Source organism: Saccopteryx leptura, chromosome 6 (genome assembly GCF_036850995.1).
Source record: "Saccopteryx leptura isolate mSacLep1 chromosome 6, mSacLep1_pri_phased_curated, whole genome shotgun sequence".
In the NCBI taxonomy this organism is placed as follows: Eukaryota; Metazoa; Chordata; class Mammalia; order Chiroptera; family Emballonuridae; genus Saccopteryx; species Saccopteryx leptura.
Window position 1 is genome coordinate 163,965,843 of NC_089508.1, and position 27,628 is coordinate 163,993,470.

The window sequence follows — 27,628 nt, forward strand, 5'->3', positions numbered from 1 at the left end:
CAGTGGCGCAGTGGATAGAGTGTCGGACTGGGATGCAGAAGGACCCAGGTTCGAGACTCCAAGGTCGCGCTCCAACTTGAGTGCGGGCTCATCTGGTGTGAGCAAAAAGCTCACCAGCTTGGACCCAAGGTCACTGACTTGAGCAAGGGGTTACTCGGTCTGCTGAAGGCCTGCGGTCAAGGCACATATGAGAAAGCAATCAATGAACAACTAAGGTGTTGCAACGAAAAACTGATAATTGATGCTTCTCATCTCTCTCTGTTCCTGTCTGTCTGTCCTTGTCTATCCCTCTCTCTGACTCTCACTCTGTCTCTGAAATAAATAAATAAAATTTTAATAAAAAGTATTAAAAAATACTCAAGAAACAGGAAAAAAGCACTTTCAAATAGTTTTTCTATCTTTTTCTAGTAGGGATGTGGGACTATAAGTTTTAGCACTATAAAATTCCAGGCTGAACTCTGCTGAAAAGCTGCTGTCGCAATGATAAAGGCAGGGCTCAGTCGTGATGATGGGTGGGTCATGCAGTGAGGTTGATGGCTTAAGCAATGGTGACCTCAGGCCTCTGGGTGCTTTTTCCTGTAGCTCAACAGACCCCAGTACCAGAGGCAGAACAAGCTCTTTTCTTCAGGGGAGACAGTGGCTCTAGAGTAAGCTGTGGGGTAAGTCACTGCCACTCTCTATACCTGTGAGGGGAGGGAGGCGGGATCTGGGTGGCTGGCGGGCCACACTTTGTATTTTTGTGTCTCTGAGTGCAGGCTGTAACAGACTATGGGGACACTGGTGCTGACCCCATGCCCTGCCTTTTTCGTTCAATATCTCTCCAAATTCCCCCACCCTAATATCTGCCCCTCCCAGCAGAAGACCCAGTCACTCCCAGGTTCTCCCCTCTCTGGAGCCAGACCACAAGTGGTTCTTATCTTCTGCCACACGTTATTTACCCTTCGCACCTTTAGTTGATTTGGTACACAGATCTTTCAGGCAGGCCTGCGAGCCCAACTGTGGTTCCTTCACTGAGTTGCAGCTGTTCAATTTGTTGAAATTTCAAGGGTATCTCTCACACCATCATTACTTAGTCAGAACCCGCCCCTGAAGTGAAGTCTTAATTTTTGTTTATTAATTTTTTAGAGAGGGGAAGGGAGAGAAACAGATAGACAGAACATTGATCTGTTCTTGTATGTGCCCTGACTGGGGATCAAACCTGCAACCGTTGTGCCTCAGGATGATGCTCTAACCAACTGAGCTATCCAGCCAGGGTGAGACTTAACTTTACCCTCTGTACTCCTCTCCCTTTCTGCCTCTGTCTTCCCTCTCATCCTTTATCTCTCATATCCTGACCCTCTTGGTGCCCCATCTGGAAAATACTTGGTTGTTTTCTGCCCCAATCAAAGAAATAGAGGCCTATTTCTTTGACGTCAGCAGCAGTGCTGACATGGTCAGATTCAGGCTCCAGCAGTGACCACAATGTGAGACACACAGGGTGAGATAGCTCTCAGAAACCCCTTGTCTTAGTTCCTGTAAGCCAGATCCGCTTTAGATCCTCTTGTGGTCAAGGTTGCAGTGAAAGCCCAGGGCGCTGAGGGTAAGGAAAGGGAAAGATGGGCAGGGAAGACATAGGGCAGGTGGAGCAGTGCCTTACTGTCCTGACTGCACTTCCCGAGGGCCACAGAGAGACTGCACCTCTCCAGCCAAAGTGTGGGCTCATATGGCGGGACTTCTCCGGAAGGCTGTGAGGAGGCAGCACACCACCTGAACTAGCCCAGAGCTCTTACTCACAACCTCCCCTCAAGGGTAAAGATTCACTCCAAGCTCTTCTTGGGTTTTGTCATTCAGCCCTTGGTGGCTCTTGGAAACCAGATTCCACATTGCACAGTATGTGGTCTTTCATCTAGTCTGAGAGAGGAAGGTCAACATCCAGGAGAGAAAGGAGGTAGTCAAGACATTTGAGAAGGTTTGTGTCTCACTCAGTACAGTCCATTTCTTATGCCCCTCACACACTCTCATTAGATTTGACTTCTATACTACAGCATGGGGCCTCCATTTTTTTTATGAGAACAAAATTGTCAATCAATTTTTTTTTAAAGGAAAGGACAATCCACTGTAAACAAGTCCTTTTCTAGATAGAGCTAGATGTGACCTCAGGAAGATAAAGACAAGAGTGTTCAGGAAGCCACAGTCTCCACTGCTGCAGCTGGCCCCGAGTCCATAATTGATAGTATCTTCCTCCTTCCCCTCTCTTCAGCTAGCTAGCCCTTTGCAGATCTGGGCTATTTGCCTGATGGGACCATAGGGACTTTCATCCCCGAAGGTTCTTACCCTTGTGTTGCCTGCCCTTTCAGGGTTGTCATTGTTGAGATTGTCTGTTGTCAATCACTCCTGGGTAATTGTCAATTACATTGGGTTCTAAGTGATTCCCTGGCTGGGTCCAGACATCCCCCTCACTGACTTCATTATATCTACATGCATCTACCTACAACCCTGGTTCCTCATGGCAATCAGGATCAATGACCTTGACCAGTATAGTCATGCCCTTTTTTGCTATTGGCCCACTGGCATGAAGAGGTGGCTAGGTGGCTAGTAGGAACATTACTGTGTGCCCTGGTGTAAGTTCTCTCTCCCTCGGATCTAGTAGTTCTAACTGGAAGGGTCTAAAGATTTGGGAACACAGAGCAAAAATTGTGCAAATCTGAGAGTGAGATGGGCCACTTGCACTTCTACATTGATTCCTGTAGTGTTGAGGTATAGGGCACACAGTGCTAATTCAAGACAAATACCACGTTCAAGGCCCAAACCCACAGCTGTCATGCTCCTGCCGGCGTCTTCTGAGAATTCAACAGGCTGCCCAGTGCTCTGCCGACTGCTTCTGGGTGGTGAGGTACAACTGAGCATGACCAAGGAGTCGGTTAATAACCATCCTATTATTACCTTATGCTGTATATAAATATTAAGTCAAAGCAGACTAAAGACATAAATGTAAGAGCTGAAGGTAAAAGTCTTAGATGATTCCTTTATTGTCCTTTCTTTATGGAGGCACACTGGACAAGGAAGACAACCCCAAATCCCAAGCACACATTGTCCCCTCCAGAGTAGAAGGGAGGGGTTCAGTATAGTCCACCTGCCACCAGAGGACCAGCCGGTCTTCTAAGGAAGAGAGCCACATTAAGGGTTCAGCATAGGTCTTGCTGTAGGCAGGTTGAGCCCTCAGAGTGGCAGACCGAGCTCGGCCTTGATGAGGGAGAGCCCATGCTGTTGGGCCCTTGCATCGCCTCCCTCCCTGGCACCATGATCACTCTGTTCAAGGGCTATTTTGCAGGCATTTGCGGAGGAACCAGAAGAGATGCACTCACCAATGGGTCATTCTAGCTGCCTGGTTGGGAGCTTCCTGGCAGTGGATGCTCTGCAGTGTTTATTTGAGACCTGGAAGTTTACACACTCGGTTCCCACTCCCAGAAGTATGTCCACTTCCCTTTCTCTCTCCTTCTTTGTTCCTTCTAGGCTCCTGACCAACCAGCCAAGACATTCACTGCTTCCCAGAAACCAGAGAATATCTATACCTCAGGCCACCTCTACTTCTGGACAAAGCTGATTACCAAGCATACTGTTCAAAGCTTTGCATTCTGGATGGGACTTCCCTTCACTACTGTCCTTTAGGATCACACCAAGAGCTGTAATGTGACAGCAGTTCACTTTAACAACATATCACACTGATCATCTGTGAACCAGGCCTGAGTCTCTTCCTTTTCTATCAGTTGGTCACAAGGAATCTGAGAAGCCACAAAAGTTCTGCCTGTGACTTCCTGTCTATTCCTGAGTGACTGTGAAGTGGCTCCTCACCACTCTGGCCTTCAGACCAGGCCAGATGGGAGCTGGGGTAGGGTGCCACCTTCCTTAGGCCTTGGCATCCTCACAGCAGTAACGATATAACATCATCAGTGCCCTGTGTGTGCCAGGCCATATGCTGATAAGCAGGGCCAGGACCAGGGTGAAATGAATGAGGATCCCGGACACAAATGTTAGGGTCTCTGTGCTGTGCAAGGCCCAACCCCTTCAATTTTGCAGCCAGGCACCTCACTTGCCCTTCTCTAGTCCTGACCCTATTAATGAGCTCTTAACATATATTATCTCCTTTCATTCTCACAAGTAAATATTATCACCCCCATTTTGTAGATGAAGAACTTGATTCAGAAGTTTATTGGTCAAAGTCACACTGTCAGTAACTAGTACAGTCATGTTTTTCTGACTTTAAAGCCTAAGCTCTTCGTCACTCAGCTGTATTAGCCCTTAGCCTGGCCTGATCTCCATGGGAAGCTCCTTGCTAGTGATCTTCTAGAAAATCGTAATCCCCAGGCCCACTCAGACTGCGGCCTGTACGACCAGTTTTCCCCACGTGATTCCTCCGCAGAGGTGAAGTACAGTAGACACCGGTTTTGTGCAAGCAGCCCGAGGAAGGGGCTGTGTCAGAACAGGCAGAAAGAAGACGCTTTCCCGAGTGTGTCCACTAGATGGCGCCCCAATACTGAGCCACTGAGCTCCGGAGGCCAAGTAGGCGGCCCCCCAGCGAGGAGACGCAGTGCAGGACCCTCCCTCTTCTCCAGCCAGCCTTCCCAGGACCTGAGACTGGACCTCCCTCTGGAGCGCTTCCCACTGACCCAGGGCCCAAACCGTCCTCTGCCTTCCTAATTTCTGAATCCCCCGCTGCCTTTTCTGCTGCCCTGATGGATGGATACATGAGGGAGAAGCTTCCTGCTTTTCCCTGGAAACTGCCACTTAGCAGTTCCCAGCACCTCCGAATGTCTCCACAGCACTGCCTCTTCCCTCCATTCCCTTCCAGAATTCCCCAGACCTTCCCTGTCACTTCCAGTCTTCAAAGGCAGGGACTATTAAGGCCGATTCTACTGACTTGGTGATGCAAATACATGCAAATATATGCAAATCGCCATGTAAAGGAAGCTTGCCACTGTGGTTCTAAGTGGCTGTCACAGCTTCTCTGACACCTGTTCTGAGAGACAAATGCCCTGCCTCCTCCTGCTTAGGCATCTATCTGCTATTTGCCTCCTCTCCTCCAAGACTGGCTTCTAGGCCCCTTTCCTTCAGGGACCCTGGCTGGTTTCTGGTTCCAAGGAACCCTTGGGGTCTTCTTTCCTGATTGCCTAGAGGGGGCAAGGAGGGAGGCACATCTTAATGGGCACAGACTTTGGCATCTGAGAATTTTACCATTTCCTGGCTGTGTGGCCTTGGAAAAGCAGTTTAATTTCTCTGAACCTTGCTTCATCATTAGCAGAATGGGAATGATAGTGCTCCTCACCTCGTAAGGCCCAGCACTTTGTAAAGATTCCACATGATATAGCATGTAAAGTGCTTAACATGGTGCCTTTGAACATAGGAAGTGTGTCGGCTATTTACATGATGATGACCATTGACCCTGTTGGCCATCATATTCTGAGGGTCTGGGCTTGGAAACAGGTGTGCAGATGATCAGAGCTTGGGCATGTGCACATGTGGACTCATCCCTGTGCATGTATGTGTGCACACATGTGTGCAGCTGACAGCCTCATGGACTGACGGGGCGCATGCTTGGGTACACACATTCAGAAACACACACAGGAGGAGGCTGTGGGAGGTGGAATCTGAGTCATCCAGAGCTGTGGGTGGTGCTTTTGTCCTGATTTCCGGGGCTCCGTGCTCCATTTTGAATAAGGAAATGTATGGGGGATGGCAAGCCCAAGTCTCCGGCTAAAGGGCCAGTGTGTGGGCCCCTTTCTTGCATCAGCCTTCTCCCCAGGCTGTCATCCTGGCCCTGACCCAACTCTGTGTCACTTGGGCTTCTCCTTCCTCTGACCTTGCCCTCAATTCCACTAAATCCCTACAGGTGAAGCAAGGCCCCCCGGGGCTTTGACGTCATAGTGCAGGCCCTCGATGACATCATAGAGCTGGTGGTGCCTGCTCCCTGGAGGACACCCGGGAGCTTGGTGAGTAGAATGGGGATGGAGGTCTCAGGAAGGTGACACATGGTGGTAGCTAAGAGCCCTTAATTGGGAAGGTGGTAGACCCAAGTTCAAGTAAGTCCTGGCTCTGTGACCTTTTGTAGTTTCCTGAACCTCTTTGGGTTTCAGTTTCTTTACCAGTAGATTGAATTCAGTCATACCTAACTCAGGGGTTTTGTGACTTTTCATTGAGATAATGCACTTAAACATGTACTTTATTCAGTGAGGCATGAGCCGATATTTCATACGTGGTTGTCGTTTTGGATGATGCTCATTAAAGGCGAGAGCAGATCCTCCGGGCAGCTCCACCCCCAGCAGTTTCATCTCATTTCCTGAAGCCGCCCCTCCTCTCACACGACTGGGGTCAGGAGGGAAGGAGAGAAGGCAGGGCCACTTGGTGCATGGGGTCACAGAGGGCTACGTCCTAGGTCAGTGTGGGCTGGGATAGCACCAGGCACTTGCATGTGTCTCAGGGGACAGGTTCTACCAGCTTTTCTTCTCTGACTGGGAGAGAAATAGCCAAGATGAGAAATGAAAAACTGCCATGTACTGTGCACCTACTATGTGCGAGGCGCCATGCTGGGTGCTGCTCCACATGAGCTCGTTTCTTAATTTTTATACTTTTATTTTATTTTGGGGGGGGGGAGAGAGGGAGAGGGAGGAGAGAAATATCAACTCATAGTTGCTTTAGTTGTTGATTGATTGCTTCTCATACATGCATTGATGTGGGGGGGGGTTGGCTCAAGCCAAGCCAGTGACCCCTTGCTCAAGCCAGCGACCTTGGACTTCAAACCAGTGACCTCTGGGCTCAAGGAAGCAACCTTGGGATCATGTCAATGGTCCCATGCTTAAGCCAGCAACCGGGGTTTTGAACTGGGGACCTCAGCGCTCTAGGTCAACACTTTACCCACTGTGCCATGACCAGTCAGGCTCCACACAAGCTCTTTCACTCACACATCAACCCTGTGAAATAGGTACTACCACCTCCAATGTACAAGACAAGCAGAAAGTGAGTGACTTGCCCTAGGACACACTGAAGGAGACAAATTCAGACTGAGTCCCATTCTAGGCTCTCTAGCTTACCACATACATCAGTGGTTTAAATGATTCTGTTCGACTCCATGGACATGGTATCAGGGAGTATCCATTCCCTGGCTGTGAGTGGGAGGGATCTCTACGTCTCGGGTCAGTCCCTTGAGGGCCTGTGGGCAACGACAGAGCTGTTGTGAGCTAGTTACTGAAGCTATCTCTAGGTATTGTGCACTTGGCTCCCAGCCAGTGGTTATATGGCATCAGGGAAGGGACACAGGTGCATGGAGGTCGAAGGTGGGGGAGGCAGCCTAGACACCTGCTGAAGGCTCAGTGCTGTGCCAGTGGGTGGGTGGATGGGGAAGGGGAAGCAGCAGATGGACTGGTCGGGGTGGGGGGGGCAGGGATGCTGACTTGGCGCTGAAGCCAAGGTGACTCGAGAATCTGCCAGGAATAGGAAAGTGAAGGAGAAGAAAGGAAAGGATGGGAGAGGTGAGCAGTAGTGGAGGAGAAACTGAGGCAAGCCAGGGCAGGGAGTGTGGGGCGGGGTGGTGGACAGAGAATGGTTAGGTGTGTGAGCTCTCGGGTCAGGTGACACAGGCTCTTAGCCTAACGTCAATGGCAAGAACTGTCTTTCAGTTTCCTCAGCTGCAAACTAGGGTATAAATAATGCCTACCCTGAGAGCCTTTAGTCCTCCACCATTAGAGACTAAACTTTGTTTTGGCCTAGCTTCCAAAAAGCCAGCCACAAGAACCTTAGTCACTGGACATCCAGGAGGGGCTAGCTTCCGAAGGCTCCAATGGCCAACTTCCCACACCAGTCTAAGCAACAGTCACTCTAAGTGATGGTTACCTTTCCCTCTATAGGCCTGCAGAGTAGGGGCTCCAAGAATATTCACTGAAGAAATGAAATGAACAACACACTTGTCAAGTGGTTTGTGCATTGTTTAATAATTGCACCTTAGCTGATTTAATGTCAGCAAGTATTTCTGGAGCATCCACCCTGTGCTTAGCACGTACGATCCAGTCCCTACCCTTGAGACCTCACAGATCAGTGGGTGAAGAGTTTAAGGTGGCAGTGAGTGTTACTGGGGTAACTTCAGGGGTATTCCCAAACCAAGGCCCAAAGGAAAAGGTGGCTAATGCTTAGAGGGAAAAAATGTGTGTGGTTAGGCTGGGTTGGGGAGGCGGCCGCTAGAGCCCTCGGAAACAGGCCCTTCCCAGCCCCAGCAGTGATTAAAGTCCTTGTGGCTGGTTACTCGGCAGCCAGGCCGGAAGAGAAAGCCCGTAATTAACAAGCTGGCACTCACACAACCACATGTCAGCATGCCCAAGTGCTGGGATAGCTGTCTGTCAGTCGTGGCTGCTGGTGGAATATTTTAGACAGCTGGGCTCAAGCCGGGAAATGAATATAAGTTACATTTCTATGCATCGTTGTTCGTGGTGGTAAAAAAAATTAATCAGTGACATAGCTGTGACACATACTCATTTAAGAGTCTACAGAGAAATGTTCATTTGTCAGAGGCAGCAAAGAAGAGATTATGTGTCAGCTGGGGAGGGGTGAAATATTTATACAATGGCTAATAAACACCGGTGTGTAAGGGGGTCAATTGATTGTGTCAGTGGCCACATGACAAATACACCATTGAGTGGCCTTGGGTAGTACCCCTGTGCCCGGGGGCTCCATTCTGATGACAAATACACAGCGTGTTACTGTTAGTGCTCCCTGCCGAGCCGCTCAGCCCTCTCTGCGGCCGGGCGGCTGCAGATTGCTAGGAAGCAGAACTCCCATGGAAGCTGCCTACCCCCAACTTCATTAAGTTGAACTCGAAGTTGGTAAATGACTCCCCAAATGCCAAAACAGCTGCAAAAAAACATTTCTTTGTGTGTGTGCTGATTTTTAAAACTTCACATTTCTGGGTTTCAGAGGCCTGGAGAATGTCTGGCCTTGCTCCCTGCTCCGAGGTCGCACACTGGCTCCCCCAGCACAGACCTCAGCCTGCCCCTCGCTTCGCACCCCTGTGCGCTGGGCAGGGCGCCTTGTCCAGGCAGCCCTGCGGCGGATTTGAGCTCCCCTCCTTTTCTCACACTGAGGCCAAGGCCCAACTTGTCCTCATGTTGCAGTAAGAGGTTCTTGTACCCTCATGGGCACAGTGGTCTTTCTGGGACTGGACCCTTACATACCATTGCCTAAGGTTGCAGTGTCTGGTTGATGAGACATGTGTTCTCCCCAAGCCCCTGCCTCTCGCCACTCTCCATGGGCAGCCCACCTGGAGCTATGAGACTGGTTACCAAGCTTCCCAGAAGGAGAAACCTCTCATTATCAGCAGTGACCATTACTAGTTTCTGAGCTCTGATCATGTGCCAGGCCCTGTGTCAAGCACTCTGAACGCATTATTTTCTTGAATCTTTTTTTTTTTTTTTGTATTTTTTTTGTATTTCTGAAGCTGGAAACGGGGAGAGACAGTCAGACAGATTCCCGCATGCGCCCGACCGGGAACCACCCGGCACGCCCACCAGGGTCGATGCTCTGCCCACCAGGGGGCGTCGCTCTGCCGCGACCAGAGCCACTCTAGCGCCTGGGGCAGAGGCCAAGGAGCCATCCCCAGCGCCCGGGCCATCTTTGCTCCAATGGAGCCTTGGCTGCGGGAGGGGAAGAGAGAGACAGAGAGGAAGGAGGAGGGGGGTGGAGAAGCAAATGGGCGCTTCTCCTATGTGCCCTGGCCGGGAATCGAACCTGGGTCCCCCGCACGCCAGGCCGACGCTCTACCGCTGAGCCAACCGGCCAGGGCCATTTTGTTGAATCTTAACACAGCCTCTGGCTTAGGTAAAAGATCAGTGCAGTTGCATAGGTGGAGAAACCAACCCCCAGAGAAGTGGCTTGTCTACGGCCCCCAGTTACAGAGACAGGGGTCGGATTCCAACCAAGCAAGACTGTGTCAGGGTCTTTGTTTGCTTGTCTCACCGTCATGGAACTATGCATCTCATGGTTAACACCTGAAAATTTTAATCCCCCAAGGTTAAAGAATTCAGATTCTAAAAGATCAATTCATAACTCTAGAAAATTATAAACTTCCAGAGGCAGGGGCTGTGTCCCAGACTCTGCTCATGGCATTCACTCCAGAAAAATTTGGCTGATTTTAAGTTCCTTTTTTTTCTTTTTTTACAGATTCTATTTATTGATTTTAGAGAGAGGAGAGAGAGAGAAGGGGGAAGAGCAGGAAGTAGTTGCTTCTCACATGTGCCTTGACTGGGCAAACCCAGGGTTTTGAACCAATGACATCAACATTCTAGGTTTGAGCTCTATCTACTGAGCCACCACAGGTCAGGCAAATTTTGCTAATTCTAACACTCATCTTAACTGGGGCAAGTAGAGCCACTCTCAATCCCCAAAGTGCCCTCCAGCATCCCATCTTGGGGGTTGTCACCTCTCCAGGGACTGGGAGAGGACACCCTCCCCTCCTCTGCACCAGCTCCAAGCCACAAGGCTCGGTCACTTCCTGTAATGTTCCTATCAACAGCCAACATCCAGCAACGTCATTTGATTTGGGATGGGATAACACCCTGAGAAAATAGTTGCAGATGAAATTTCTCACACATCTGTGAATGTGGAGATTACAGATAAGCACACGTTCTAACTTGTTTTTACTTTTTAAAGTGAGATTCCTTTCTTATGACATGGTACTCCATTTTAGATCTCCCATTGTGGAACTGTTAATAATGATAATATATAATGCTAGTGATAATAATATAGGTTGCATTTATTGAGTACTTATAATATGCTAAGTGTACTGCATAATCCTCACAACAACATCATTTTACAGATAAGAAAACTGAAAACTAGAGAAATTAAGTAGTTTTCTCAAGGACACATAACTAATAGGAGCTGGGATTTGAACCTGGGAGGCCATCTGCAGAGCCCCTGGACTCTTCTCCATTGAAACCTGAGTTCATTCCTACTGCACAGTAATGACTCCACCCAGCCCAGACCCTGGCTTCAGCCATATTTAACTCTAGCTCCACCGCTAGTCTTGTTCTCTTTTGCTGCTGCACCTTTGCAGATGCTGTTCCCACTGTCTAGAATGTTCTACCTTCTGCCTGCACTCAGATGAGTACCTCATTGACTACTGGAAAGAGGATTGGGCTTTCATGTCTTACCCCATCCACAAACTACTCCCCCCTCTCCCCCCTCAGCCTCCAAAGTCTCCCCTACACTCAACCAGGGGTGCCCTGGAAGGTGGCCGGCCCACATCTTCACAGCCCACAAGGCTGACTCCAAGGGTCTAGAACAAGAATCTACTGAGAAAGATCTTGTGCTGGAGTAGACAGTGTCCCCAGTACCAGCTCCACCCTCCACACAGCCTCCACAGCCTCCTTAACACAGATCTGGCAGGTCACTACCCTGCCACATGCCCCTCTCCAACACAACACAAGCCTCACCTCTCCTCACTCCTCCAGCCAAACTCTCTCATTTATGGGGTCCCTGAACAGGTGCTGCCCTCTTTGGTTCTTTGTGTTTATAACATTTTTCCTCTACATTTCACTGCTGTCTGCCCCCCCCACTCATCTCTCAAGATTAATCTTGGATGCTCCTTCCTCCAAGAAGCCCTCTGAGGTTTCCTCAGTCTGGACTAGCTACTTTAGAGCAGGAGATTGGGCCACTGTCCACTGTGCTAATTCCTCATGCCAGGCATGAAGGAAGGCCTTAGTGAATGTTTGCCAAATGAATGTGCGAATGAATGAAAAAGAGAGAAACTCTAATAAACCTAGACTCCAAGGAAGAAGTATGGGGTTTAAGAAGGAGTCTCAATTAAGCCAGAGAGAGCTTAAAGATAGGGGTTAAAGTCAAATTGTTCAAACGAACAGGAATTTTGTCTTGGACTCAAATAGCCTGTGTGGCCCCAGGCAGATTACTTAACATCTCTGAGCTTTGGTCACCTCATCTGTAACATGGGGACTAATAATAGTTATTGTCAATATCATAAAACTGTGTTGGGATTGAATGGGATGCATAACTCCAGTTGTGTGTGTGTGTGTGTGTGTGTGTACTTGACAACTACTTGTTGCTGTTGGAATGGGTGGAAGAGTGGAAGAGCTGAGGGGGGTTGTGTTATATAGGCTACTCCAGGATCCTGGGCAAGGGGATGATTAAGAGCCGTGGAACTTCTGTCCTGGGTCCACTTTTGGTCTGCCACAAGCTGTGCGACCTCAGACAAGATTCTTCCCTCTCTGAATCATGGTTTTCTCCTCTACAAACTAAGGACATTAATTCCCTTCCTAGCAACTACCCAATAGGATTATTACGGGAGATCATATGAGATAATATATGTGAAAAAGCTTTGAAATGTGTTCAGGGCTGTATAAATGCAAGGGATTATGTTTATCTACAGGCAGTTTGTAGGGGCTTAATTATCAGTCAGCATTCACAGGCACTGAGCTTTGGTGCAGCTCTGCAAATACAGTATTCCCTTGGTAGCTTCTTTAATAGGAAGGGCCCCATGGAGAAACTGAGGCTGGGCTGTCAGCATGTCCCAGAGGCCCTTGGCAATGGGAGTTTGGGAAGGTGACACAGAGACGGGACAGCACTGGTAGTTCCACCGGGGCCCATGCTGGTTCTAGGGCTTCCATCTGCCCCTGCAGAAAGGGAGCAGAAACTCCTTGGGTTCAGTTGTGAAGGGCTTCAGATGCTGCCAGGGGCGGCTCTGCCGGGTTTGCTCCTGGCAGCTCCTCCGGCTGGAGGAGCTGGAGGAGCTGGAGACAGGCGTCAGCAGCCGGCAATGACTCGGCATTTGCTGGGCCTGGCTGGCTGGCGAGGCAGAGAGGTGTCCAGTCTCAGTGTCTGCAGATCCAGAGCTGTGTTCTTTGGAAGGTGGAAGGGAGGTGGACCCAAGGTGCCCAGGGACAGGCCTGCCCTCACGAGCTCAGAGCAGGCCCTGTTCTTTATCAGGGAGGGGCAGTGGAAGCTGACAGTACCCAGCCAGTGGGGTGACCCAGGAGCCAGCGTGTGGCCTGGGAGTGGATGGCACGGAGGAAGGAGTTAGAAGGAAGAGGGATTGGAGAGCAAAGACTCTGTCAGAGACACCAGAAGTCATTCCTCTGCAGATGGGGAAGAAGAGTCAGTGGGAAGGACTAGATGGGAGGGTGGAGACCCAGTGCCACCCATCCATTCATTCACTCGTTCACAGTATTTCCTGAGCACCAACTACATGTGAGTAACTGAAGATGAAGCAGTAAATGAGAGAGCTGTCCCTGGCCTGTGGGGTTCTGTCTAGCAAAGGAGGCAGACACCAAACACGCCCATTTCCCAGGGAAGTGCAGGAGACTTCAGGAGGTGAAACTAAAGGCTCTTCCCATCCTCCGCAGCGGGAGGGCTTTTCCTGAGAAGTGAGGTTTGAGCTGAGGCCAGAATTAGTCAGCTGGGATGGGGGTGGGTTCAATTTAATTCAATGCGACAAATATTTACTGATCACCCACTTTTGATGAACCAATAGACCAAGTATCTGTCCCCAAGGGGTTAAAGTTTGAAGGGAAAAGTGTCCCATGTGCTAAGGCCAGAAGGGTCCAGCATTCTGTAGGAGCTGCATGGAGCTCCGCATACAAGGAGCAGGAGAGGGTAGTGACAAGGTGGGAACAGAAAACACACCAGGCCATGGAGGGCTTTTGGGGCTTGTCCCAGGCAATGAACTAGCTGCTCAGATCTGAGTGCTTGAAAGGCCAGTCTCAGGTATCCATTGGCACAAGGGCAGATGAAAAGTCATGTGGGTACTTTTGTCCCACATGCTTTGCTACTAGGCCAGGTGTGCAGGTAGGGGAGGGTGTATTTAGGCTGCATGTCTAAGCAGCTGTCAGGCTGAGTGTGTCACTGACCCAACACAGGAGTGACTGAATATGGGTGTCTGCCTCACGCCTCCTCACACCTTTATTAGCGTCAGTGAGCTGACTGTGCATCAACAATAGTCCTCACATGGGTTTGGCACTTCTGTCCCTTGCATTTCACAAGAGAACTGTCCGGGAAGCAGAGCCAGTACTTCTACTCCCATTTACAAATAGTGATATTAATAACAACGGCTGACATCGAGTGCTCACTGTATGAGGCCCAGGTGCATACACCACCTCATAAAATATCCTCGTACTGCCTCCATTGCACAGAAGAGAAGAGGCAAAGTAATTGCCCAAGGGCACACAGATTGTGTACAGCAGAGCTGTTTACCAGAACCCTCTTCTCCTGGCCTCCCATCCTGACCTTTGGTCCCTGTCCCAGGCCATCTCAGCCTCTCCTGCCTCCTTTCACCTCTCCCCGTTGGAGTGCAAAGTTGCTTGAGCAGACAGGGACCTGGTACTGCTAGGTAGAGCAGCCCTGCCTCCCAAGCTCAAATGGTGAGCTTTGCCCCTTCCTACCCCCACCCCAACATTCTGGCTGCACCCCCACCTTGCAAGGCAGTGCCCCTGAAATACCGAGCATCTGATGCCTGAATATTTCAGGGCCCTGCGCACAGCCAGCACCGGGGCTCCCCTAGTTCCTCCCAGACCTCTCCCACCTCCATTTCAGAGCCTCACTTGGTTGGAACAGCCAGGAGAGGCAGGATCGATGTGCAGAGAACTCAGTAATAATCCCCGTGCAGGCAGCCAGGCTTCTGTATAAAGACAGATTAAAAACTCATCCGGTTGAGATGAGGAAATAATTCAGCTGGTTGGCCACAGTGGGAAAGTCTGGGGTTGCAGGTGTTTGGGGTGGGTACATGTGAGAAGGTGCCAGGGATGGGAGCAGTTCCTGGCCTTGGGAATCTGCACCCCACTCACACACCTTAGTTTCACCCCCAGAGCCACTTTTCTTTGCTGCCTGCCTTGAAGCCAAGGCTGACAAATCCCAGTCCCTGGGGAGCAGTGAGGGGGAGGAAGGTTGGGGGAAGCTGAGAGCACAGTTGCTGCCTAGCTCCACACACTGGTTTATTTCATCCACAGCACTGAAATGATTTTGCTCATTTATTTGTTTATTTGTGTGCTGTCTTCTCACCTAGACTATAAGACCCACGAGGCCAGGGACCTGTCGGTGCAGTGTACTACAGTGTCCCAGCACACAGATGGGACTTCTTAACCACTGAGTGAATTAATGCATGGTTGGAATCCTGGCTCTTGCTATGCACGTCGAACTCTATGATCTCGCTGGGTCTCCATTCCCTTTGCTGAAAAATGGGCACAGTAGTATCCTCCAAAGGAGGACTGGGCCAAGCGCCTGGCTCCCAGGAAGCGCTAGATCAAGGATTTTGTCAAACTGTTTGGAAAAGAAAATGGTAACCATGACTGATTTGTGAGGCGCCATCAGGGGGCGCCCTTGTGCAAGGCGCTCAGAGTGCTGCATCCTCTGCAGGCTCAGGAGTGAGCGCCTCCAAGGCCTCCCCCACTCCCTGGTTTCCCACCTTTGGGGTCTTACCTCCTTCCCGCTAAGACCTGTTCATAAGCCCACCCCCACTTAGCTCGCGTGTCAGCTCCCAGGACTATCTCTGCAGCCCTGTGTCCCCTCCCCCTCGCCCAGCCACGACTCCTTCCACCCACGCGGCCCCATATTGCTCGGAAGAGCCTCCCACTATCCATCTGTCGAGCCACTTTCTTGTCCCCATTCCCTGTTCAGTCGCCATCCCTTCCTCCGGGAAGCCCGTCGTGATTGAGGCGAGGAGGACAGATGTCCTGGACATTTGCCTTCCATCCCACATTCCTCCATCCACTGGACTTTGAGGAAATGCCCCACTGCCTTGTGCAGACGACCCCCGGGCCAAGTTCTGAGCCTCGAGTCAGGATGTGTGAACAGATGAGAGTTGGAACTCGGTGTGTGCTTCAGACCATGGGCAAGCCTGCCTGGGCAGGGATTGCAGGGCCTGGAAGGACCCTGTCACGTCAGGCTAGCTGGCTGCGGCGGGGTTGGGGGGGGGGGGCAACGGATGCTCCGCACACCCTGCCGCCCGCAAGTGCCAGATTCCGGGGTCATAGCTTCAGGGTAGTTAGCTACGGAACCGGCCAGGCACACAGGAAACAGGGGGACAGAGGTACTGTCACCAGGGGGTGGGAAGCACAGTGCGGAGGAACACAGCCTGTTTTTCTCGCCTGAAGGACCATTTTAATTTCGCAGATTGATTATTGCGGGTGTGTGTGTGTGTGTGTGTGTGTGTGTGTTTGGGTGTTAGTGTTTTTACTGTGTGTGTGTGTGTGTGTGTGTGTGTGTGTGTGTGTGTATGTGTATTTGGGTGTTGTTAGTGTTTTTATGTGTACCTTGCTTTTTTTCTAACGAATGCTTGATTGCACCTAAATCGGGAGGCTGTTTAAATGAAAGGTGAAGGCTCCGAGGGAGAAATAAATAAATAAATAAAGGATCTCTCCCGGTCCCTCGACACCTCCCCCTCCTCCTCAACAAAAACTCTCCATCCACAGCTGTCTTCTGAAGCCTATGCCCTCGCGGAAGAATTCTGTTTCTGTTTGAATGCTCCATGTAAATGCTGCTGGTCTCCCGAGGAAATCACACCCTTCTATGTCAGCTCAGGGCTTTTATTAAGGGTGTGAGGTAGGAGATTAATGAGGAGCGCGGGAAGCCCTGGGGGAGAGGAGTGAGGCGGTCCTCTCTGCTGGACTTCGGATCGGATTGGATCGGCTCACTGGCTGAGCCAGTGTCCACTCTGTGCCAGGCCTTGTGCTGAGAGTCGTAGACACGGAGTAAGCAGGCACAGGTTAATGCTGACGTCATCAATTCAATTCAGCAACTATTTGTGTAGCATCCCAGTACCGCATTTTGATCCTGGAGAATTGACTTAACCTCTGAGAGCCAGTTTCCTCACCTGTAAAATGGAGGTAATGAGCATGTTTATGTCATACTCACATTGGGAGGATTAAAAGGAATAGTGTGTGTAAAGTGCTTGGTACTGTGCCTGGCACAAAGTAAGCACTCAGTAAATGCTAGCTGTTATCATCTATGAAGGTAGCAATGTAGGGGCTGTGAGAAGGTGAAGTGTGAGGCACAGATGTAGGCATTTTTTAGCGAGTGGACACAAAGGACATTCTACTTGGAGGTGGAGTGTCTGCATTTGAGCTTGGTACCATTCTATCTATCTACAGATAATTACTGAATGCCTAGGTGCCTAGGACTGGGCACTGTCCTCTGCTTTGTGAATACAGCTGGGAGACAGGTATACCTGGCCTCTGTACATAGAGAACTCATGTCTAGTAGGAAAGAGCAAGTCCCCAAACCGGTCCTTAGGTGACAGGGTAGGCAGAAACACAACAGGCATAGACAACTGTGGTTGCTCAGTGCAGGGGTACCTCACCCTAACTGGCTTCCCAGAAGAAGGCAATTTAGCCAGACAAAGGTGTGCAGGGTGGGGAGAAGGAGTGTGTGAGAAATGAGAGGAAGAATGTTCTAGGCACATGGAACTGCCTCTTGGTAGGCACTGAGTTTAAGAGAATGAGTTTATGGTGGAATAGAACTGAAATTTAATCTCCCGTGGTAGTTAAAGAAACAGCTTTGGAACTGGATGCCTAGATTCAAATCCTGGCTCTGCTGATTACCAGCTGTGTGACCTTGACCAAGTTATTTAATCTCTCTGTGCCTCAGTTTCCTCTTCTGCAAAATGGGTATGTTCATAAGAAAGGATTAATAATAGCACCCCATTCCTTAAATTGTTGCAGAGAATGAATGAGGTGACTTCTGTGCAGGGTTTAGCCCAGACCTGGCAGAAGGTCAACATTTAATAACTGTTAAACAATACTATTATTTGCTGTTGCTGAAGATTAGATCACAGCATAGGGAGGTGTGTAGGGGTTCAGATTATGAAGGACCTTATAATGTTAAGGGGTTTGGACAAACGTAAGAGCAATGGGGAACTAGTGGAGTGACAAGATCAAATTTGCAGTCATTCTTGGCGTCATTCCTGACTCCTCTCTTTGACACTCCACATCCCATTCATTAGCAAATATCGTCAGCTCTACCTTCATAAATCAATCAGCTCCTGACCACTTTCTACCACTGCCACAGCTACCACCTTGGCCCAAGCCATCAGCAGTGCCGCAGTGGTCTCCCTTATTCTACCATTGATGCCCAGTCTATCCTCCGTGAAGCAGCTAGAGGAACCCTGTTAGAATGTAAATCAAATCGTGTCACTCTTCTGTTCAAACCCTCCAATGTCTCCATGTCTCACAGAGTCAAAGCCAAAGTCTTTAAAATGGCCTGCAAACCCTGCAAGCGAGCCTCCCGTGAAATCTCTTCCTCTTCTTCCACTCCACCAGCCTTGCAGGTCTCTGTGTCTAGAGGCTCTATATTTGATATTTCTTACTGGTCCTCTATCTTCCCACTGGAATATAAACTGCATGAGGGCAAGGGCTTTGTTTTGTTTGTTGCTGTACACCCAGCATCTAAAACAATGCATGGCACACATAGGCTCTCAATGACTATTTGTTGAATGAATGAGTATGCATCATAGAAAGACAGCTCTGATGCAGTGTACAGAATGAACAGGGTGGGGCGGGGAATCGTGGAGGTGATCTTTGCAGTCCTGGGGAGGGCTGATGGCCAGCTCACACGGGCCAAGGCAGAAGAGCTGGAGAGCAGTGAGTGGTCTGGAGAGAGACCTAGGCATCATCTGCAGATGTCTGTTGTGAGAGAAAAGATGAGGTAAAGGATGGCGTGGGCATCTGGATAGTGGTGTCCACGGCTGAACCAGAGAAAGGGGAGTGAGTTGGGGTGGAGGAGTTTGTGCTGTGAACCTATCAGAGCCTTGGTTGTCTTATTTGTAGAAAAGGGAGGATTTTACATCCCCCTTTTCTACTTTCTGGGGTAGTTGTGGAGATAGAAATAAAAGAAATGGGAGCCCTTTGTATGAGTACCCAGTGTGTTCCCAGACGTGAGGGAGCATTGTGATTATTATTATTAAAGTCAATTTGGGGAGATCTGACAGGCAAGTGCAATGAGAACATGTGCCAGAACCTAATCAAATGCCAGCCTAGGTGGAAGCAAACGCCAGAAAGCACGATTCAGTCGATATGTACAGTGGGTGGTCAGGAGGGGAGAGAACAGTGCGGCCTGGGCTGTCGAAGGCTGTGCGGAGGGGGGGGGGGGGTTGGCTGAATTCTGGATTGCAGGGGGTGGGGGCGGGGGCGGGAGCAAACATAGGGGTTTAATCAGAGACCATGAGCAGAGAGGCTGCAGGGAAGCTTGGAGATCTAGGGGTACAGAAGGACCCCTGGGCATAGGATGGACAGTGATGGCCACCACTGGACTTCCTCCTCCTCACCTCCAGCCCCCAAATCAGAGAATAATGGGAATTCTCAGGCAAGGGAAGAAGAAGGCCAAGCCTGGGTGGTTGGGCAGACCATTTGGGGTAGCCATTTGGGGTCTGCCTCTGCTGTGCCTGCTATCTGACCAGTTTCACTCATGTACACACCGGGTGCCACCATAGTGGGAAACACAGAAAGTCACTCTCCAATTTACCAGGCACCTACTAAGTGCTGAGGAGTCAGATGTGAACTTGTAGATTTGGCTCCTGCTCTCCAAACCCTCAGGGTCTAGTAGGAGACAAGCGTTAGGTAGGTACATTGCAGAACCCCACAGGATAAGTGGTCATCCTTCCTCATTTTGCAGATGGGAGGCTCGCAGATGTTAGGGTCATTCAGTTGGTAAGTGGGAGGACCAGGATCTGCATGCAGGCGGTTTGGCTCCAGAGTTCTGGCTTATAACCACTGACCACACTGCACATGGTCAGAGAGTCTGGGATCGAGTACTTATAGGAGGTGAGTGACAGGCATGTGCAAATCTTTCACCAAAGCCCTGTAACCTTGGACCTTTGGAGGGACCATGTGAGAGAATTTGAGAAATTGGGGGGACAGAAGGAGCCCCTAAGAGCAAAAAGACCCGGTAGTGGTGTAGTGGATAGAGTGTTGGACGGGGACGCGGAGGACCCAGATTCAAAACCCCGAGGTCGCCGGTTTGAGCCCAAGGTCACTGGTTTGAGCAAGGGATCACTCACTCTGCTGTAGCCCCGTGGTCAAGGCACATATGAGAATGCAATCAATGAACAACTAAAAAACTGCGATGAAGAACTGATACTTCTCATCTCTCTCCCTCCCTGTCTGTCTGTCCCTCTCTCTGATTCTCTCTCTGTCTCTGTCAAAAAAAAAAAAAAAAAGGATTTTAGAGAAAGGCCCACTGGTGGACACAGCTTCATTCATTCTTTCTTTCATTCATTTGTTCTGTACTATTTATTTCATGCCTACTATGTTTCAGGCATTCTGAGATAGCAGTCAGTAGAAGATTTATTTATTACTTTTCTGAACAACAAACTATATTTTTTATTTAGAAATCAAATTTAATGGGGTGACATTGACCAATAAGAGTACATAGGTTTCAGGTAAACATTTCTGTAGCATTTGAACTGTGAACAACTAACTGTAGAGTGCCTACTTTGTGCCAGACACTGTGCTAAGCTGTGGAGGTACAATTGCAACAAAACAGACAAAAATCCCTGCTCTCCTAGAGCTTATATTCTAGTGGGGAGACAGAAAATAAACTAGGTAAATCAGTTTAAATATATATAATGACAGTGATAGATAGCAAGGAAAAGAAATGTTAAGGACTACGTGAAGTTGAAACTTTAGACAACATAGCCAGGGAAGACCTCAGTGTCATAAGGCGAGAGAGCCAGGCAGGAATCAGGGCGTGTGTGCCAGGCCCTGGAGGCCCTCATAAAAAATTATTTTTACTGAAAATATAGACTATGGGAGTCCAGTGGAATTTTTAATTTGATTTTTGCTTTCATGTGTAGGGCCTTAAGGTTTCCTTTGGGATCAACAACCTGTGGAAGGAGGCAGGCATAGGCAGAGAGAAAAGTTGAACTGGGTCCAGGCCCAAGGACAGCCTTGGCCAACCCTATGGGGCACTCTGGGACTAGACTGGCTCTTCAGAGTTGGGCCAGCCGCTTGTCCTTCATGTCCCACATCAGTCTGTTCTTAGATGTTGGAGACCCCGGGAGGGAGCACGGCTGTGGACAAAGCAGTTCTCTGCAGCTGAGCCAGTCCCCGGAGGAGCTGAGAGCTGGTGGCTGTCTGCCCGCAGCACTCAGCACCTGGGCCTACAGCCCTTCCCTGAAGGGAGGTCTGTCTGGCAGTACATGTTGTCCACCCCATGCATTCAGCCTTTCTCTTCTGCCTAGCCTTGTATTTATTCAGTGGAGGCTTTAAATCATAAATGATTCAATCTGATTCATATATAATTTTTCTTAATCAGTGGTTTTCATGTGTAGAGAATAGATTGGAGGGCAGCATGAGGTGGGGGGACAGGCTTAAAGGCTGAGGCAGATGGGAGTGCAGACAGATCACCTATGAAGCAGGGAACAGACAAGTTTCTTGTGACTCAGTTGGGCTCTGGACCCCATGCACCTCCTCCAACAGAATAGCTAACAAGTCACATTGCAATCTGAGTGACATGCCAAGGCCATTCTGCGTCTTGAGCCACAGAAGTAGTGATGGTGGTGATGGTGGTGATGGTGATTATGGTGGTGGTGGTGGTGGTGGTGATGGTGATGGTGGTGGTGGTGGTGGTGATGGTGATGGTGGTGGTGGTGGTGATGGTGATGGTGATGGTGGTGATGGTGGTGGTGGTGGTGGTGATGATGATGGTGGTGATGGTGTTGTTTTGTTGGTGATGATGGTATTGGTGATGGTGGTGATGGTGATGGTGGTGGTGGTGATGGTAGTGATGGTGGTGATGGTGGTGGTGGTGGTGATGATAGTGATGGTGATGGGGGTGATGATGGTATTGGTGATGGTGGTGGTGGTGGTGATGGTGGTGGTGATGGTGGTGGTGGTGGTGATGGTGGTGGTGGTGGTGGTGGTGATGGTGGTGGTGATGGTGGTGGTGGTGGTGATGGTGGTGGTGATGGTGGTGGTGATGGTTTTGGTGGTGATGGTGGTGATGGTGGTGATGGTATTGGTGATGGTGGTGATGGTGGTGGTGGTGGTGATGGTGGTGATGGTGGTGGTGGTGATGGTGGTGGTGGTGGTGGTGGTGGTGATGGTGGTGATGTGGTGATGGTGGTGATAGTGATGGTGATGGTGGTGATGGTGTTGTTTTGTTGGTGATGATGGTATTGGTGATGGTGGTGATGGTGGTGGTGATGGTGATGGTGGTGGTGGCGATGGTAGTGATGGTGGTGATGGTGGTGGTGGTGGTGGTGATGGTTTTGGTGATGGTGGTGGTGGTGGTGGTGATGGTTTTGGTGGTGATGGTGGTGGTGGTGATGGTGATGGTAGTGATGGTGTTGTTGGTGGTGATGATGGTATTGGTGATGGTGGTGATGGTGGTGGTGATGGTGGTGATGGTGGTGGTAGTGGTGATGATGGTAGTGGTGGTGATGGTGGTGGTGGTGATGGTGGTGGTGGTGGTGGTGGTGGTGATGGTGGTGATGTGGTGATGGTGGTGATAGTGATGGTGATGGTGGTGATGGTGTTGTTTTGTTGGTGATGATGGTATTGGTGATGGTGGTGATGGTGGTGGTGATGGTGGTGGTGGTGGCGATGGTAGTGATGGTGGTGATGGTGGTGGTGGTGGTGGTGATGGTAGTGATGGTGGTGATGGTGGTGGTGGTGATGGTGGTGGTGATGGTGGTGGTGGTGATGGTGGTGGTGGTGGTGGTGATGGTTTTGGTGGTGATGGTGGTGGTGATGATGGTGATGGTAGTGATGGTGTTGTTGGTGGTGATGATGGTATTGGTGATGGTGGTGATGGTGGTGGTGATGGTGGTGATGGTGGTGGTAGTGGTGATGATGGTAGTGGTGGTGATGGTGGTGGTGGTGATGGTGGTGGTGATGGTGGTGGTGGTGATGGTGGTGGTGGTGGTGATGGTAGTGATGGTGGTGGTGGTGGTGGTGGTGGTGGTGGTGATGGTGGTGGTGATGGTGGTGGTGGTGGTGGTGATGGTGGTGGTGATGGTGGTGGTGGTGGTGGTGGTGGTGATGGTGGTGGTGGTGGTGGTGATGGTGATGGTGGTGGTCATGGTGGTGGTGGTGGTGGTGATGGCTGTGGTGGTGATGGTCATAGTGGTGATGGTGGCTTAAGCTCCAAGAGGGCCAAATGAGCTGTGGCAAGGCTTGAGTCCCTTTTGAGTCAGAGTCCCAGCTCTGTGGACACTTCTTCCCCAGCTCATTCATTTCCCCTTTTTCTTTCTATTTTATCTTCCCTTTGTTTGTTAGATGAGTTTTCTTTAAAAAAAATTCTTACCTTATTTTGGCTGAACTTAGAGGAAAGGAGATGTGTCTGCACTGGCACAGGCTGGGTGGCGGGCCCTCCCCTGGTCCCTACCCTAGCCCTGGGCCCAGAGTGAAAGTGTCAGGAACCTGTCCCAGCCCAGAGGAGAAACAGATGGGTGAACAGGGAAGGGAAAGTTTGGCGAAGCTGAGCCTCCTGCCTGGAGAGAAAGGAGTTTGAGGGATGGGAGGGCTGGAGATTTCCGTGGGCAGCTGTTGGTGGGGTGATGGGCAGGATGATCTGATTTTTGGTTTCTGCTCAGGTGTGGGTGGGTCTGGCTCAGAGCCTTGGGGGAGGGCTGGTTGACCAGAAGACCCAGGCAGCTATTCTTCACCCTCACCAAATGGAGGAGCATGCCACATGTCCCACTCTGCCCCATTCACCCTGGTACTAGGGAAAGTCAAAGCTATGTCAGGGTGGGCCCGACCACTCCACAGTGAGAGCCCCAGCTGCAGGATGATTGGTTCTCAAACTGCTTTGTGAGTTGTGAGCACTTGTTTCCATTTCCAGGATTTTCTCTCCCAGCTCATAGCTGGCATATTTGCCTTCGTCAATTTATCAGTTCAGGTCTCAGACCCTCCCTGGCCACCTGGCTCAAAGAATCCTCCCACTCCCTCCCTCTAACTTCACTTGTTTTATTTCCTAAAAAAACACATGTCATCATCTGAAGTGATATCTTTCACTGGTTTATTAATAATTCTTTTATGCTTCCTTGGACTGGATTATAAACTCCATGAGGCTAGGACCCTCACCTGTCTTGTTCTCTCTCTCTCTTCAATTCTGAGATTACTACCTGGCACAGAGCATGTGAGACCCTATAAATTATTTGTAAAATGAAGAAGTGAAGTGAGTGAAGGAGTACATTCCCCTCTCATTCACCACTAAGGGACAAGGAGAAAATCATATATATATGTGAGAATATATATGTGTGTGTGTATATATATATATGATTATGGAGAGACAGTTGTCTTCAGAGGCTGGGCACAACCCCAAGATGCCAGGCCCATCAACCCAGTGTGTGTGTGTGTGTGGTTAAGAGAGAAAACCACCAGTTGCAAGCTGAAGTTCTGATTCATCAAATGCAGGGACTCTCAGAGCCCTGGTCAAAGGCCAGCTTCTTTCTGGCAATAGAAAAGATGTGGGAAGGGATTTTGAAAGTGGCTATGTAGGTATGTAGGTCCTCCCAAGGCCTCCAGCTGGCCCCCTGGACACCCAACCACATATGACCCTATCATCCCACAATTTCCAGAGCATCTGAACCCCAGTTTTCCCTCCTACCAGAGAGGTGTCAATATAAAGAGGGGGAATTTGCCCATCACATGTGACCTGGGGTTGGTGATGAATACCAGCGATGGTAGGATCAGTTAACGTGTCTCATGGTGGGCTGCGTTCAGGAATGCCGGATTGGGTAACTGGCAAATTGAAAGACTGCTTCATACTGTGATGGTTAAAGAAAAAGGGAATTATCTCATGCCTTTCTTTTCGTCTATCAAGGTGTCAGCGTATGCTAATTACCTGGCAGAGGCTTCAACGGGGAAGAGGAAGAACAACTATTATATTTCTGAGGAAAGATTTATCTTGCGTTATCGGCGCCAGTTGGAAGAGGAGGTGGGGGTAGGAGGGAGTCAGAGAGGCAAAGTGAGAACTGTTCCTTGACTCGAAATGGAACTGAAATTCCTTTGAACTGAGGCAGATTAGAAATAATAAACCTTAATGGGAGACATTGCTCTGAGCCTATGGCCAGGGGAGGGGGCAAGATGGGCAGAGGACTCCAGTGTCCTGGAGATTGTGGGAGGGGTCAGGCCAGGTACAGCTAACTCAGAGGGCATTGATTGATTGGTTATTTGTTAACTGATTACATTAATGGGGAAAGGGTTATTTGTTGACTGATTACATTAATGGGGAAAGAATGGGGGTGTTGGTAAGGAAAACAACCTTGGAGCCAGACAGTCCTGAGTTTTGAATCCTGGCTCCATGCCTCCTAGCTTTGGTTCATCGTCACTTTATCTTTCACAACCTCTGTTTCCGCATCTGCAGGGAAAATAACACCCTCTTTACGTGGTCCCTATCACAACCAAATGTGGTCACGTAAGTGAAGTGCTCAGTGCAGCTCAGTCAGAGCAGCTGTGGATATGATTATCCCAAAGCATTTCTTGAGTATCTACTGCAGTTCAAGGCACTGGGAAAACAAGGGTGAGTAAGACAGACAGGGCTCTGCCCTCTAGGAGCTGATCACAGAATGGAGGACCTGTACCTCTTTTTTTTTTTTTTTTTTGAGGGACAACATTTATTCCCTTTCTAAATGTTACAGTAAGAGAATGATTTTAGAAATTAGGGGAAAAAAGTACAAATCTGGAGTTTAGCCATTAAAAGTTATTTGCAATAATGGGAGGGGGGAAAAGACAAGAAGTTGTTCCACATTACACACCTCCCACTACCACCTCCTCCAAGCATAATACTTGCTTACCAAGTCAGAAAAGAGACACTGTGGCCTGGCGATGGCTCAGTGAATAGAGTGTCAGCCTGGGACACTGAGGACCCAGGTTCGAAACCCTGCGGTTGCAGGCTTGAGCGCAGACCCACCATCTTGAGCGTGGGGTTGCCAACTTGATTGCAGGGTCAATGGCTTGAGCATGGGATTATTGACATGACCCCAAGGTTGCTGGCTTGAGCAAGGGGTCACTGGCTCAGCTGTAGCCCTTCAGTCAAGGCACATATGAGAAAGCAATCAATGAACAACTAAGGTGCTGCAACAGAGAATTGATGCTTCTCATCTCTCTCCCCTCCTGTCTGTTCCTCTCTCTCTCTCTCTCTCTCATTTAGGAAAAAAAAAAGGAGACACACTTGATTAACAAGCTGGAGGTTTGAACTTGAACTTGAGATGTTTATAAAAACCTAGACGAGGCAGTGACCTTCCCAAGCCCAGATGCCACTAAGCACAGCACAAGAGACTAAAAACTCAATAGGGGAGGGCTGGATACCCAGGGCTTGGGAGTGTAGGCACCCCACATCTGGTCAGGGCTTTGGGAAATAAACAAAACCTACTTGGAAAAGAACTGGGGGAGAGCCCTGGCCAGAGAGCTTGGTCAGTTAGAGCATCATCCTGAAACACAAAGGCTGCCGGTTTGATCCCTGGTCAGGGCACATACAGAAATAGATCGATATTTTTGTCTCCAGTTTGCTCTCTCTCTCTTCCCTTCTCTCTAAAATCAATTAAAAAAAAATAACTGGGGGAGAAAACCAGCAATTGCTTTCTGCAGGGGTGGGGACAGGGAAAGAGGTAGGGCCATGGGGAGAGGCATTTCACATCACGAACCTAACTTGGTAAACTGCAAGGGACCATCTTCAACTGGCCTTAAGAGGAATACCAGGTGGATGATGGGAGAATCCATAGGAGGGAAAGGAGAAAAGGGAACGTGGCTGGAAGGGGGCAACAGCCCCTTCCTTTCTAGGCACAGAAAGGCAGCCAGGACACCACGTCTAGGCAGTGACCTTAGACAGACAGCACAGTTTTTGTAGCTTAGAGTTCACCTACCTGCTGCCACCCAGGTACTCATTCTGCCTGCTGGCAGATGTAGGGCCACTCTCTGGTCACAAGGGAGTGGACTGCTCTGCAGCCTGGGGCCCTGCCTCTTCTGTGTCTCCTCCCTGGACACAGCCTTTCTTAGCACTAGCCTCTGCCCCAGTGGCCTGGGGCTCCTGGCTCTTGGAGATGGCAACAGCCCCCTTCCCGGGCAGTGCCTTCCTGGCTGCAGGCTCCGATCTACCCTGCTTCTGCTCTTCCTCTGCTGACGAGGAGACAGGCGATTCACCCCCACCCTCCTGATTGCTCTTAATGACAGGCCCCTCAATTTGAAAGGCTCCTTGAAAGAGAATTTCTTCTTCTTGCGAGTATTCTTGTAAGGAACATCTCCCTTGGCCTTAGCTCCCTGGCTAGGGGTGCTGGCTGGTTAGCACCACCAGTGGCTCCAGCTGCCTCCTCTGTTCCGTTCATGGGGGACGACTCCCCTTCACCCTTGCAGGGTGAGTCTCCATTGCTTTTCACATGCCATTCTCCTGTCTGTTGGCTTTAGCTGGGGAAGCACCTGCTGCCTTCTCAGTGGTCACATCTCCCAGGGGAGCCTTGGAGCTCTGGCTGCCCATGATGGTGGGTCTGTGGGGCGGGGGACAACTGGAGCGGCTGAAGGGGTGGGGCTCACGCCTGAGGGGGAGGTATGTGGGAGTGTGGGAAACCAAGCTGCACCCCTGCTCTGCTCCGGCCGATAGCTGCACCTGCAACTGCTCTGCTCTGCACCAGAACGCCCAGGACCTGTACCTTTTATGGCTCCTACCCTCTCAG

At 50.0% G+C, this 27,628-nt stretch overlaps 1 pseudogene; it reads right to left on the minus strand.

Annotated features, from left to right (window-relative positions):
• Positions 1–12,674: 12,674 nt before the first annotated feature.
• On the minus strand, positions 12,675–27,432 carry LOC136376036 (MARCKS-related protein-like; annotated as a pseudogene).
• Positions 27,433–27,628: the final 196 nt, after the last annotated feature.